General features: G+C 35.5%; 1 long non-coding RNA gene across 1 annotated transcript in view; it reads right to left on the reverse strand.

The window, feature by feature from the left end:
• The window catches only part of LOC137476625 (uncharacterized), an 87,613-nt gene that overhangs the window by 42,967 nt on the left and 28,000 nt on the right, over window positions 1-16,646 (reverse strand). Inside the window, exon 2 of the long non-coding RNA XR_011000472.1 lies at window positions 11,759-11,835. This is a non-coding gene — a long non-coding RNA (uncharacterized lncRNA). The remainder of the gene's footprint in view (window positions 1-11,758; window positions 11,836-16,646) is intronic.

A 16,646-nucleotide genomic window follows, 5' to 3' on the forward strand; every position in this document is an offset into this window, starting at 1 on the left:
TTGTGATCTGTCACATGTACTACAAAATTACTGTCTTCAAAATGGCTGGAAAGGATTGCTTCTGGCTGCTTTCTTATGGAATAAGACAAACCTCTCCCACATACCTGTTGGTCTCTCTCTGCACCTTTTCAAACCACTGGCCAACTGCAGTTACAGCTGAAAGAGTAAAACTTTTAAAAATCATTAAATTCCTAGATGTTTTGTGAAATTCAGTAGCTGAAGAAAAAAAATGTTTCTCATGACTTTCTGTCTAGGAATAGCAGGGGAACTTGGCTATTATATGTGCACTGGGGTTTGCCACAGGTGTGATCTGAAGTCTGCAGCAGTGATACAAGAAAGAACCTGGGGCATCACCAGGGCCTAGTGACATCCAACAGGTGCATTGGGAAACCTGGCCTTACATGTTCTTCTGCTCACACACTTGAACATTAAAAAAATGAAAACATCTCCTCTGTCACTCTAGCTGTACAGTCAGGGCTTCTCTAAAACCTGCCTTTGTCTTGGGCAAATTTCTTTTTAAGTACTTCAATGTACTTTAAGTGCATTCATGAGTTGTATGGTCAGAAGGGAATTTCTAAAAACCTTGAGCTCCTAGCTTGACCTGCATAACACAAACCACATATTTTTTGTCTCCTAGCTCCTGCAGGATTATTCTCCTTTCCCATGTAAGTGAACTATATTGAATTTAATAAGTCTACAGAGCAAAAAGATTTAGAGATTAAAGATTATTTTCTTCTCCTGGCTAAGGCCCTTTCCAGAGAAGAGCTCAGGAACTGGAAAAGTCATATGTTTGGGTAATAGTATGTGTCAAATTAAACACGTATTTATGCTTTTCAATGATTCTGAACTAAGTTTATGGATTCCTATGAGATTAGGCAACTGAATTCCTTTCTGATCTATAAAGCTGCAGCCTTCTAAAATGCAATGTCTTTAGTCATCAGTCTGAAAAAGTCAACTCATGACATGCCTGAAACATGCAGTTTTTCAAACTCTCCAGAAAGTTATTAATAGACCAGGTAACTGCTATGTAAGATTATGAAACACTTTCTAAAGAGACAGATAAGACTGTAATTCTCAAAATACTCTTCTTATATACACTGGGTTTGATTTTGGTTAAGAATAATGGCATACTATGCTATTTTATTTCACTTGTACCCTGACATAGTGTTTTCAGCATAAGATACAAATTACAATAAACTGAAATACATACTTTTCAAGCTGTAAATCTATAGAAACTACTACAAGGTAAATTAAAAACAAATTCATATATTTATGATATAAATATATATCTTAAATATACATGATTCGTTAAGTAAAAGCATTGTTCCCCGATAAAATATCCATAAACCTTAAGTGTGATCTGCTCTATTTTCCCTCATATACACAGAGGATTTATAATTTAGCATTATATATACAGTTGCAAATGTTTAAACTTTACCTTGCAGTTTAATATATAAGTAACTAGCCACTTTTGAGTGCACCTACCATTTTGATTTTTCCTAGACAAATGAGATATTAAGAGAACACAACATAAATGTAACTTTTACCAAGGTATGGATGCTTCATTCTGCACGACAAAAAAATTATGACGTGCTAACCACACATATAGTGAAAATAATGTCTTAATTTGTCCTCTACAAAACCCAAGCCAAGTCACTGAGTTTTTCAGAATTTTTGAGAGTTTTGCTTCTCACCTCAGAAACAGCTTAAGTAAAACATGCCACACTGAACCCACAGAGACACTTTTTTCATAATCTCTGCAAATTTTTTTGGAATGTTGATTGCACCTTGTGTCATCCATGCATTTTGATATATACCTTTGCATTAACATGCTATACAAAGCCACTGTTTATGGAGATAATGAAATGTTTGGGTTAGGAGGCACACAGAACACACTTGTGATATTACAGTATGTCAGAATGATTCTTAGGCTCTGATGTGTATTATGGGTTAATTAAGGCATGGGAAATAATGTATATGAAAAGATATATCTTCTTCACTTCCAATGAAATAAAAATTTCAAATCAAAAACATCTGTCTTTTTTCGTTTATATGTCAAAATATAATTGGTTATGGTTGGGTTTTGTTGCCTTTATTACTTTTAATAGCTGTACAGCCACTGATTGCCCAAGCTGATGGTTAATTTAATTTCTGTCAATACAATATTGGGGCTGTCTGCATATTCAGGCCATGATTAACTGCAGCAGAGTCCATAACAGTAGTGTTATTATTACTGCATTTAACTACCTCTCGGGAGAAGACAAATTAAATTATGTTGAAAATGCTGTTGATTATCATTACGGACTTATTTGTAGAGCACAATTACTGATCTGTTGTAAAATAAATCAAATTTTTTATCATCGTGGTATAAATTAAATGTAATGTAGGCGAAAGGAGAATGGTTACTGAAGGAGTTCAGGCAGCTTTGTATAAGTCAACCGAGCACTGAATTAAAATAATAATCACAGATGAACACGATATTATATTTTAATAACAAGCTACTTCATGACCAAGTGTTCATAGATTATGGGACTTTAACAATAAAAAGCAAACCTAAAATGCTTTATGTGCTGTTGACTTAAGAAAAGGCTGAGACCTTCATATATAAATTATTTTCTACTACTGCCTCTACACAAACTGGAAACTCACTTCAAGTAACCAATTTGAGGCACCACTTTAAAAATATAATTACACTAATAGCTTACATATGATAATACTTTAGCTCTCCTCCTCCCTCTATGATATACTAATCTCTGCCATACTGTATTAGTGCCTTATGAAATGTGGGCCTTTACTGATAACTCTAGTGAAAACAAAATATGTGCAACATACTAGCAGATATTTAATTACACTGAATGCTCACTAATTAAATGCCCCTTAACCCTACATATTCACAAAGGCCAGGCAGTTACTCACTGATTCATGAAGACTAAATGAGAGCAGGTATAAATGGTTCTTACCCTGCTCTCTCCATAGATAAGTGATCCAGCTTCAGGCACGTTTCTTTTGACCATCAACCATGTCAGGAATGCAAGAAGTAATGCAAGGGAGACACAAATAGAAACTGCCCCCTTTTTCTTTCCACCCCCATTAGTAGAGTTCAGACTGAATCTCATGGGGGTAGTTCCTCAGCTGGCAGGTACATTGCATGTCCATCACCTTCACCAAAATTCTGACAATTCGTATCAACAAGGGATCTGTTTATCAGGTACTTGTACCACTTATGAGTGTCCTTAGAAATTATACTTGCCCATCAAAATTATTCCTCAGCAATCTCTGATGCAAAACTGTTCTTACTAACTACAATGTATTCCAGCATTCTTTACACAGAAAAAAAATCCCATTGACATTCATGGACATTTTGCCTACAAAGTAATCACATAAAATGCCTCAAAATAAGTTGTTTCAGTAGATGTTCATCAACTCATAGAATTCAGGATTTCTATTTTTACTTTTGCCAGACATTATTACTTTGGTCTTCAATCCTCCAATAACTGTCTCAGAGGAACCCCTTCTCTATCCTTACTACATTTTCAGCAGGAGTCAGTCATTCCCATGAATGAACTACATTGGCATGAAGGGTACTTGAGCCCCACAGTTCCTGGCACACCAACTGAGTTTTTGTTCCTGGCACACTGAAGCTCCTAACTGCATTAGGCATGCCTGGAGCTCCATGGCACTCCTTATATGTTAATCACATCCATTATACTTCATGCCTTGCAAAAATTTATATAGAGATCCAGAGTCTACAAGAAAATTACATCTGTAAAGCACCCTTTGGCCTAGCAAAAATATGATGGGCAGTGAGCCACGAGTTCTAGTTACAGCTCTTCATCTGACGTTAATAATTCTGTGCACTACAGAACCCTTATTATGCAGCAAGGCCTCATTAAGAAAGAGACAAGTATCATTTGCCATATTTTGCAGAAGGATTAACTCAGGAGTCATTTGTTGTCATTTGTTGTGCAGCAGGACTCAAACCCCAGGTTTTTAAGAAAGCAAACCCATGTTGTACACAAATAGCCAAGATGGATTTCAAATCAATGCGTTTGTCTAGGTTTTCCAGAGTTACCAAGCTACATTTCCGTATGTAGCCAGTAGATGAACCAAGAATTTTTACACTGCTGATAAATGTATGAACATTAGCAATATTTTACATTACAGCAGTTTTCTTTCTTTGTTTTCTCTTGTTTAAAGACATAAAAAATATCATACAAATTTCTGTCTTTCAGAAAAAGAGCAATTGAAATAATTTGTAGAAGTATCTTAAAAGATCAGAGGATTCAGAGTGAAACCCTTGTACAAAAAAGAAGAGCAGAGAATGATGCACAAAGAATTAAAGTTTTTATCTTAGTTGAAATCTAGAGGAGTTGAGATCTATTCCTCACTCTGCTATAAACTTTCTTTCATCATGATGTGCTCCTGCCTCCCAGCTTAAGCCATAACCACCAGTGGGTGTTGTGATAGCTGCATCCATCATTCTCTGAACATGGTAGCCAAGGGCTGTCTGGAATGGTGACCCAGACGTCTTGCTGGTATGCAAATATGACCATAAGTCACTCATCTTTCCCTATAAATAGCAGACAGCCCAGGGCCCCTGGAGCTCTCCTGTACGGCAGCGGGCTGCACACTAGGATCTCTCCTTGAGCAAGGACACCTCTCAAGGTTACTCCCCAGGTTGAGAGATCCCATTCCACAACAGATCCTCTCTAAGAGGTTATAGCATGATCAACTTTGACTTCTTGGCTAAGTGGTCTAAAGGATTCACTGTGCAGGATTCACTTTAGCCATAGACTATTGACTAAATCTGAGGCTAGAAGTGGATTCAGATGCACCTAGACTCCTCTCTGAAGGAAGCAAGAGGATCTATTCTGAAACTCATGACTCAACAGGAGATAAAACTGTCTCCCTGACAGTTTTGTCTGGCCCTAGCCTCTATGCACTAAAAAATCAAGTGTATCTTGCCAAGGAATCTTGTTAAACCCCTATCACATTTACTATCAAGGTTTGTTAAATCACTTGTTTATATCCATAAACACATTGTTGCTTCTTTCCTATGAGTGAAGCATGTCACTCCATCAGCAAGGTAACATTATCACAATTCAAACTTTTCTTGCTATTATTTATATTAAAAATATATAATTTCATTGCTACTTTCTTTTGTCTTGTTATATTGGCCTAAAAAGCTCACTTTTAGGATTATTTAAAATGTGAATATGTCACGCAGCCTGTTCATTTAAACCATGCATTTCAGGATCAAAGCCATCTACTGAATTGCATGTAACCAAAAGACTTTTTAAAAAGTCTTTAACCATTTATCACCTCTATGCAACATGAAATTCTTCTTGGCACTTTAGACTACCATAAGAAGGAATAGGCCCTGCCACATGGATTTTATAATGCAGTTTCAAGTGTGAGACAAAATAAGGGTTAGCAAAACCAGAAGGGCAAGATTTAGCTGTACTTTGAGAAAGAGAAGATGCACCACAGAAGGAAATAGAAAATGTGCAGATATAATCTGTTCTTAAAATATTCTGAGAATCCGTTATGAAAAAGGGTGATAGACTCTGAATGAAAGGAAGTTGTTAGCAAGCTTTCCATACTATGTGGGGAAGGTTTTTGTTCAATTTATGCTACCAGCCAAATGATTTTCATTTTTCAGTGCAGGACTCATTACTTAGTGTTTCTGCTTTAAAAATAAGGACTTGTAGAAAACTAGTTCTGGAAAATCTTAACAGATATGTGTCTAGGAACAGCATATATTGCCCTCTGCTTCCTATGTCCACATTTATGCAGAAGAAGAAAATCACTCAGAAACAGTGTTTAACTATTGTTTCTATTCACACACCATTTCTCTCATCCTAAAATGGTGTTCTATATTACAAATGAGGTCAACTAAGCTACACCAAAGTCAAGGGGTTAAAAAAAAAAGTAAAGGTTTCACTGTGTGGAGATATGTTCCCACCAATACTGCAAATTAACACAAATTTGACCCTAATCTACACACGTGACATCGACAGAAAAATATGTGAAATCATACATGCAAAAGAAAATTAACTCAATACAGCTATTTTTTGAAAAGGTAAATAGTGTAAACTTTGCAAACACAGGACTATAAAAGAATGCAATGCTATTAATATTCCACTTGATAAAGATTACAGATACCCATAAAAAGCACACCAGCCTGCAGTAAATGATGCCAATATGTTTTCCTAACAATGAATATTTTTACTGAAACAAGACAACTACCTCAATACCTATGCTCAATACAGGTGAAATGCACTCCATAAAGGTGGAACTCTGAAAGGATCCCAATACAGTAGTGCAAGGCACTGAGATTATTTGATGTGACACACTCCATTCATCTTCATGAAAGTTTCAAACTCATGAGATAGATACAAACTGATGTCTATTGTCATTTACTGGGAAACTATGAGGGGTAAACACTTCACACAACTCCCTCACAAACATAAAGCAGAATGATAGCTTTGATGGCACTGATGGATGGTATCCTTACAGCCAGGGGAAGGAGACTTACATCAGCACTGACACTGTGGGATCTATCAGCTGTCTTTAAAACAAAGTGGATCACAGGAGAAGACCAGAGCACAAACATATAACAGTGCTAAGACTTAGTTCCTTCCTCAGGAACAAAGCACATATAATTTAATGACTGTTCACAGAATGCTGGCTGTAAGGTTCAGAGATAAACTGCTCTTCATTATGTGATTAGGCCTTATAATTACGTCTTCCCTACATGATTAAAATATTCCATACAAGATAAATCATACCATGGAATGATTATGAACTGACGATATATGACCATGATACAGTAGGTAGACCAGTCCCTGTCCATGCATGGGGGGAAAACTACTGTCCTTGAAAAAATGTAGCACACTTCCATAGAACACATACCTGACATGCACATCTTTAGGCATCAGAAATCATTATGGATGAGAAATAGGAGGCTTCAGCTTAACTTGGGCAAGAGAGGTAATACAGCTGGGTAGCATAAAGCTACTTCAGTAATCAGCCAAGTTATTACTCTCATTAATTGTCAAAGCCATCTCTGCTCTTTTCAAAGCAAAGCCATCTAGGAATCTTCCCTGAGCTTGTTCAGCCTCAGGACAGACTTTCAGCTTGAACTCTAGAAATCTTTAGACAATACTTTTAGCTATCTGCAAAATTCTTCACTTGGACCTCTACATACTCAGACACCACTTCCTTAATTATAGCCTAATAACTTGCTTAATAATTCCAAGTTCTAAGGAATAACATTACAAAATAGAAGTGGATGATAATATAATATGTGGCACACTGACAGAACTCAAAGCAACTGTTCAGGAAGGGTGTAATTATCCATATTTCACAGATCTTTAAAATGAGGTTCAGAGGGGTAGCATCTTTCCCTGGACACAGGGAAACTGTGGTAGAGACAGAAGCAGTCATGTAGCCTTTATTCCTATACTACCCTACTGTGTTTTGAAATGTGGAGTAAATGAGACATTACCATAAAATATGCTGTAATCATGGTTTTGATTAAACCCCAGATCATGTTAAAATACTGGATTAAGCTCAGTATTTTAAAAACAATTACATCCAGTACAGTAATAGAGGGACATGTTGAGCAGTTTTTTTATTGACTCTTAATTAGAAATATATGCTTCGTTTATCATAGCACTCTCTGTAGGAGATCAAGGTGCAAGAGGTTTCAGTCTGATGTCACCATATGAGCATGTTGGGAACAAGTACATTTCTATAAATTAAAATTAGTGCTTTAATAGGGCCTAAAAGAATTTTTTTAATTGTCTATAGGGATGAGTAAATAATTGCTTTGTCAATACACTTCTCTCTTGGCCTGTGAGTTTTTAGAATTTTACTTTACTTTGTAAGAAATATTTTCACCCAGCTCTTAAACAATATTTTCATCTTCCTTCAGTTTGTTCCAGGCCCCATATTAGAATGAAAATTCTGCTTTTCCTGGAAAATCCTGTATATGTCACTCAAATATCTTTGTTTGTTAAGTCAATAATAAGACTTCTATAATACTCTGTCACACCAATAGCTCTAGATGTGATAGATAAGTTACTAATGCCTGTAAAACTTCTTGTGCAAATAGTATGCTATACTACTTTTAGAAACCAAGCATATTACCATTTAGATGATGAAAATGTATCTGATCTATCTTGTAAAATAATCAGATATATTTATAACATATTTTGTGTACTATGCAGATAATTAAGAAGACAGTCTTTCTGTAAAGCAAATTATTGGACCTGAAGGGTACTCTTGCAACCGCAATATTTCAGGCAAACAAAACAAGCCACCAACAAATCAAGGAATAGCCTTTTCTCACTGCAGCCTGAAAAAAAAATCCTACATTATTTTTAAACCTATAGATTCATATTTCTTATGAAACCACAGAATCAAGAACCAAAACACTTAGAATGTCCATAAGACTACAGCCCAGGATAAATTTTTTTTCTTTAAAAAAAAAAAAAATCAAAAACCCCCTAAAATTATGTACAGAAGTTACAATTTATTGCAAGGTTCTGTGGTCATTCCAGGCTCAATGTGAAATAAAAATACAGACAAGGAATGCTGTTTGCAGCCATTACCTAGAAAATAATTAATATTATCTGTTTTCCTATTTAAAAGGTATAATCAGACAATGTTAGTATAGTGCTTCATTTGAAACCTGAGCCAGTCTGACTGAAATTTTTACCAGTCTGCAACAACAGGTTTTTGGCTTACATTACACTCAATTTATATACATGACTGAAATTTCCCTCAGAAACCTCTCGCATCCTCTCTCATGAAGAAAGCATACGTGATGCGTGTTTTCAAAAAGCACTAAACAACATCACAAAAATATTTGTTACCAGATTTATTCGATAGCTTTTCTATCTATCAGCATTAAAAAAAAAAAAGAGAAAAAACTTTGAGACACAAGAAAATATAATTGTGGAAGCCAGATTAAGAGAAAAATTTAAGATGTCCATTTAAGATGTCTCTGTTCATATGTTTTAATGTTATTGTTGTTGTTGATGTTACTGCTTTTATTCTTTACTTGTCCACTGATATTTAGAGTTAAATTATGATCCAGTCCATGAGTATCTCTAGTGTATATAAAAATACATCCACAGAATGATTTTCGTCCTTTAAGGTTATGGTGAAAAAAATATATTTTCACCAAAATATACATGAGTTTGATTCCCTTGTACTTAATACATAAGCAACAGATATGGGAGCAAAATGTTCACATCTCTGATCCAGATCACCAGGCCCTATGCCAGGTTTTCTCCATCAAGTATTCAAAGAATCAGTACTCAAAATATTCCTACATTTTGTTTGTTCTTATTTCCAATTACAACTATAGGAATGTTTTCTCCCATATTACTCACAGTACCAAAACCCAAGGGAATATATCTCTCTCTCTAACCAGAAAAATAACTGTATTTTCTGACTAAAACTGAATGGTGATTTTTCTGGGCAGTTCCATTGCAAGGAGCATCTCTATTGCTTTCAGTTTTTCCAAGAAAGGCTTACCTGAAAGACATAAAACCCCACAAAAATCTGAGCAGGGCAAAAAAGCATTACAAGGGGCAAACAAAGAGGAAAGTAGAAGAAAGCTGCAAGAGTAGCTTGTTTCCTATACAGGTGAAGAAGTTGACTTTCTTGGCAGCAAGTTCATGGGCCTGATTTGTGATACCATCTGAGGATCCCCTTGACATGAGCTTCAGAAGTATTCACCATACCCCCTGCTACAGGGATTTTATTATTCTGAAATTCATTTTATTAGGACACTTTTGAACATGAAACCCTAAGTGATAGAGTACACTGAAATCAAATGATGAAAAATGCTAAAGACAGAAATTTTATTATCAAGGACACTCAAAATGAGGTTGAGCTGGTTTAAATGCAGGTATGAGTTCCCAGCTCGTCTAATCGATCCCATATAATACATGTAATTGGAACTTCATACCTTATTATTGTCTCCACTGGAGTTTTGTGGAAACAAGATGCTACACATTACACATTTCCTATGATAACACACAAACATTAAACTATGTTTTTAAAGAATACAAACATGGAAGCCTTAGTGAAAGTGCTGCTGATCTAGATTCACAGATAATCTTTAGACAAAAATATGTCTCCTTGGTTTATTGTCTTGCATAATGAAAATTATTTTGTGATTGAGTACCTTTGATGCTGAAGAGTATGCAATTCCTTGGCATCTTCTGTTCAGCTTCAGCTATTAACAATTACAGGTTTTTTTCCTAGTTGTACCCAATAGACCAAGAATTCCTGTCATATTCTCCTAACAGGTACCCAAACCAATCTGAAATACTTCAAGTTTACTTTCTGTAGGAGGTGTCTTTCATTATGTTAACCAATCCTGTAGTGGTTTTTATCTCAAGCTCTCCATATATCAGTATTCTTTCTAATCATGAATATCTGGAGTGGACACATTATTTCAGGAGCTATTTCTTCTGTATCAAATATAAAATGAATGTATTCCATTATTCTAAAAAACCTTCTATACTGGCCCCTGAAGGTACCACTAACATGTGGAACCATGACATTTCACTAAGAGTAGAGCACATAAAAATATTCACATATGAATCCTTGGTGAAGTTGTTTCTCACACAACTTTGTCCTACACTTGTTTGTTCCTAGGTACACAAAACTACCTTTGGCCAATGAAATAGACCCTGCACTTAACTTTTACACCTGCTTATTTTTCCATCTGAAGCATATTTCATCAGTAATCTGTCACTCTACAAATTTCACCAATTTGAATGATTTTTCTCACTTCCATGTCAGTAAACATGCTAAAAATGGTATTATATATGCAGCTGTGTTCCTCAGGGCCTCCTTCATGCACACCCAAATTACAAAACTGAAATATGCAATTACAAAATTTTATACTTTCCTTTCTCATCGCAGGTTGTTGGCTAGCATGTTACAATGGTAGGAGCAAGATTGTTTTCTTTTTTTTCTGGGCCCAAAATCATATTCAGACTTATCTAACAGCCCGAATATAGCTGTCTGTATTTCTCCCTCCTGAATTCATTTTCTGCTACATCATACATGGAACTAGTTTATTAGCTCTTTAAAGAGCAGGACAATAATTCAACTCTGCCATGTCTGGGCACACAGATTTTCTGGAAAATATCATGTAGGTTGTAATGTTATTGTTGCAAGAGTAAAAAAAGGGAAAAAAATATACATATTTCCAGGAGATAATCATAACAGTTGTGTAGCTACTGTGCTTTATTTTTAACAGTTTGATACAACATGAGCTATACATTCTTGCATACAAAGAATGCCCTCTCCTCTCTCTCTCTCAGATTTTTGGACCATAGGGATTGATTGGTCAGAATGTTACAGAACTCAGCAGAGGTCATCTGACAAAAGCTTTTCAAGGAAAAAGCAAAAGATCAGGTCAGTAGTACATATAGGAGATATAACTTTTAGTCAAATATTGTTCCTCTTCCCACCACAAAGCATATACTGTAAACAAGGATAAAAAGATGACTGCCAGCTTTATTGGTCCCAAAGGATGGCATTGTCTTCTCAGACCTTCTGATGTCACATCAGCACTGAATGCAATGGCTATCATATGAACAGCAATGGCTATAACATGTACCCCAAGAATTTCCTTTTGTATTTATCAAGCAAGGGAAAATAAAGCAAGTATAGAGCATCACACAAGAGATCATTAAGCAGATGATGAAGACAGACTTTAACTTACCACAGTAGATCTTTTCTTGGAAAAAATTAATTTGGTTGACTCTGTTGCCAAGAGATGTTTGGGAGAGAGCCAAGAGACTTATGGCAATAAATCAATGAGAAATAAAATAAACACGAATTAGAGATATTGTCAGAAAGTTAATGTCTTGCTATTTTGTTTTTCATAAAACAAGCTAATTTCTTATAAAGGTTCCAGCTATTTTTGCAAAGGAATACTTTTTTTTTAAATGGCACTGATCCTAGCAACATTCGAGAGGACTTCAGTCAGAAGAAGCAGAAAAAGGCAACTAAATCTTCTGCTCAATACAGTGTTTTAAGAAAAATCAAATCAAGCCAGACAAAATCAAACAAACAAACAAACGAGCTAAAGACAAGTAGCAAATTACCAAAAACCTGAATTGAGTGATAATGGGGAGGCTACAATGATGCTTACATTGCATTAAGCACTATCAGAAAGTGATCTGGGCTGATGTTGGTCAGTTATCAGAAGTGCAGAAAAACACAGATACTACAAAGTGTACTTGTTAACGTTATCAGTACAATTTGCATTGTCCATGATACTCATGATATTGGGAGGCAGAAAGACCATTAAAGTCAGGTTTCAGATCAGATTTGGAAAAGTACTTCAGTACATGCAGACATCAACAAGTCATGACACTTCACTGTGTAGTAGGCATGTATTCAGGAATGCAAGTAATTACATTCTGTCTTCTCTAAAACAGTGTCCCTACTGTTTCATGCTGAGAAATCATTCTTTCCTAGTATACACTCTGGTGGAGAAGTACATACAATTTACATTGTGTCATACCAAAGGAAAATGGGACATTTTTAAAGGAAAGGGGTGACTCCTATATATGTCCAGCTTTTGAAAGATATTAACATCATATGATAAAATTGCCATATTAATATAAGATAGAAATTATTATTATTACAATCAGGAAATGTTTCTTTATTTGAGAGGACTTTCTTTCTCTGAAACAAACAGACATATCAAATAAGCAATCTGCCCACTATTACATGTCAAGGAAGGTGCATATAAGCAAATGAAATGGATAATTTAAACTAAAAGCAATACAGAAATCTCACTTTCCCCTTCCCCTCCCTCCTCTACTCATATATATACCACACAAGAGAGGTGAGATGCTTAACAGCATGATAAAATGATCTTCGATGGCAAACACTTTAGAGAACTGACTTTCAGCATCCCGTCCATCCTTCGGTTGGTCTTATTGCTTAGGTTGTAGAGTCAGAAAGTTATTTAGCTGTACACATTATGTTCTGAGTGAGCTGAGTGCATGTAATTTATGACTGTTGCACTTTAATGCATATTTAATAAAGCTGCAGACATTTATACACCAAATCAACTGTGTCAATTTTGTTTGCTTTGGGAAGATGGAGATGTCCCATGGCAATGCTGACACTCCTAGTGAGATTTAAATTATAAGACATTTCATTTGAGAGGAGAACACTTTTAATGTACTATAGCTTGATACAGCAAAAATAATCAGCAAGGACTGACTAACAGATACAGGGAATAAGAACTAGGATAAGTCTTGTAAAGAGTCTCACCTTTTGCTTGCAGACAAAAAGAAGGAAATTAGATACTAGCTGATTGAGAAAACCTCCAGCAAACTACTAAAACTGACAATTAAATTTCACCTCAGGTTTTAAGGGGAGAAGGGGAGGCCATGTAAAACACAGAAAGAAGGATAATCTTTCTAAATTAGAATTGTCTCTAGAAGTTCTAAGTGTCATTTCTTTTTTCCATACTAGGACCACTAGATAAATAGAAGTGACTTTTCTTCTCTGCCATTAAGTTTCACAGCAGAAGCAAACTCTCTCCTGATCCTTGCAATATTAACTGCAGTATTAATCTGAGATATTTGTACCCATTACAGGGAGGATAAATTTGCCTTTTGTCTCTTCATATTCTTTTCAATCTAATCAATCAAAATGTTAGGGCACTAGCATCAACTGATTCAATAGTTTCTAAGTTTATAAGCACTTTAAATAACTGTATGTGGAAGATGTCTCTCATCCAGTAAAAAGCCTGGACTAAAGCTAGCTGCTATTTGAAGCACAGATCTGGACTGCAGTCCTTGTTCTGACAGTCTTTCAGATGGATCTGGTTTACCTAGCCAAGCCTCAATGCTGCTAATAGCCCCGAGCTCTGCAAGGCAGATTGGGAGACCATGCCAAGTTGCACACTGCTGCAGCTATACAGCCAGCAGCAGCCAAAGCAGCCGGCTTGAGGATGAGTGGATATGTCAGAGCAGTGATTTCAGAGTAGGTATGTCCACAAATGTCTAGGTTTTTCCCACGTTTGATGGTATGAATATTGCTGCTGAGTCAGGTTTCGCATCAGAATTTGAGGATATGTTTAGAGAATTACTTCTTTTTTTTATAGTAAATATGAACTTTTCTGGTTGGTAAAAAGCCAGATAGTGACATATATGAATATAGATATATATATGGTATTTGACTGAGGAGCCTAAAATCTGAACTAACCAACACAGCTGAGAGTTTGTTAAAACAAAAAAATCCTACTTGGAAAAGAGTGCACTGAGACATATTCAATATATATTCTGAAACGATGACAAAAATATGTGGTCCTAATTGAAGCAATGAACTGCAAATCTTAATGAATATGTGTCAGGAAATCTGTATTTTGTTTTGTAAAAATCTAGAAAACTCAGCCATTTAAATCAGAATATTTTATTCTTTAAACACTAAGAACTTAGGGGACAAAAGAGATTGACTCCATAAAAATCAGTGGGAGCTTCATTGATGTCAGCTGACCAGGATTCCACCTGGTAAGCATATTTTGCTCCTACAAATCTGATTGTTATTATTCTTTGTATGCATACTAATGGTGATATTTCACAGTGTTCATGTATACACAGCATGTACTTATTGTTCTCAAAACTTAGGATTATAGTAGGAAATCTTTATTCCTTCATCTCCGTTTACAGCAAGGGGGACCATTGTCTATCAGTCAAGGAACCAGACCACTCTGGAGCTCCATAGTTCATAATAGGACACAAAACACCAAAGCAGATATGTGTGAGAATGATTATAAGTGTCCATAGGGTAAAACATACTGATTTTCTAGAATTTCATGTTATATCTCTGTTTCTTTTATTTAATTTTTCAATCAATTTTCAGACTTCTTTCTTGTCCCCCTTATAAATACTTCTTAAAATATCCAGTGATTTTGATTGGACTTTTAGAACTTGTTCTTTTAATCTAATTTCTATTCCTCCCTCGCTAATGCTAAGGTTTTCCCCCTTTACACAGAAATAAAACATAGTAATACAAACTATATTAGTACCAAAAAAAATTTACCCTTCATGTATAGAGCATTTTCCAGCTTGAGAAGCAAAAAAGTGTGATCAAAAAGCCACATCTGGAATAAAGGTTGTTGGGAGAGAGGTTATTTTTGATATAACACATGAGTACAAAGCAGCAAGCTGTGGGCTGCCTGTTCTGATAGCCTGATTTATTCCTGCTCATCTGGTGTCACCAACTCTACCCTCACCACAGATGATTATAGTACAAAATCATTTAAGGTTACAAAACCCCGCTCAGTCCATATTACTCAGTCCAGCAGCTCAAGGGTGTAAAAAATACTCTGTGTCAACTGTTCTCTCTTCTATTGTATATATTTAAATTGGACCTTGGGATGACCATTTATTACAGTGCATTTTATGGACTCCCAAAAATAAATGACTTTTTGACACAAACTATCAGGCTTTCTAAATCCAGCTTCCACACTGCTTGAGGCTAGAAATTTCATCTAAATATTATTGAATTCCAGCACAACATTAGCATGAAAAGATATTTACAATAACACAGCCATTACAACTCAATCAAAAGCTGATTTCAGACAGAATTATGCAGAATTAAATCTTGCAGGATTCAAATTATTAAAAATCTGAGACTCAATAAAGTGTGATCTAGAAGTCCCATTTATCAAGGGAGCAGAAGTGCTTCTACAGTTATAGTGAGTTTTTCATATATATTCTGCAAGAATTTGCATGAATTTTAAAACATTTGAGTTTAATTCTTATAGAAATCAAGTAACTATACCATATTTATATGGCAGTAGGAGCCAACTGAGAATCATTTCTTTATGTTTTCTTTTCTACATATCACATTTTAAATACGTTAGGTTTTTTTTTTATTTCTGGTTCCCACTGGGCAGAAAAATGTTAATCCAAAATTCAAGAAATATATGTATGCTTGGTTCCAATAAAAATTGAACCAACACACCATTAAAAGTAGCTAGCATGAATTTAAAGCAACAATTAAAAATAACATTTCTAGGCAGATAATGTACTGAAAATAATCACTCACTTATTATAGTTGACCAGAGCAATTGTTTTCAAAATTCAGTATATTCATTTTGGCCTTTTTCCAACTCATCAACTACAAGCAGGGTCAGAGTCCAGTTCTCAATAGTAAGGCACATCTCATTCCATATGCTCAACTTAGCCCACTACTCTCACCAGTTCCCACCCCAATCCTTCAAACAAAACATCCCATGATTAATTTCAGTATTTTTCATTGACTTGTTTAATGTGTGATGGATGAAGTCCTGGCACCTGTCTCACTGTGAATCCCTTTCATCACTTGCTTCTTTCCAAACCACAGCACTACAATCCTAATCCATGTATCCCATTCTCACAGAAAAACCCAAAGCCTGTGGTGGCCTTTATAAGGATAAGAAGTAAAGGAATGGATCTTCAGTCAGTGTCTTCAAAACTCATATTGCTCAACACTTAGTTACAGAACAGCAATACTGATCTAAACAGAAGGTTTCAATTCCCCTGGTTTTACCCCTCCTCTAGAAATGATGTTGACTGTATTTCTGAGTAAGTTCCAATTTT

This window comes from Anomalospiza imberbis, chromosome 6 (assembly GCF_031753505.1).
Source record: "Anomalospiza imberbis isolate Cuckoo-Finch-1a 21T00152 chromosome 6, ASM3175350v1, whole genome shotgun sequence".
NCBI classification, from domain to species: domain Eukaryota; kingdom Metazoa; phylum Chordata; class Aves; order Passeriformes; family Viduidae; genus Anomalospiza; species Anomalospiza imberbis.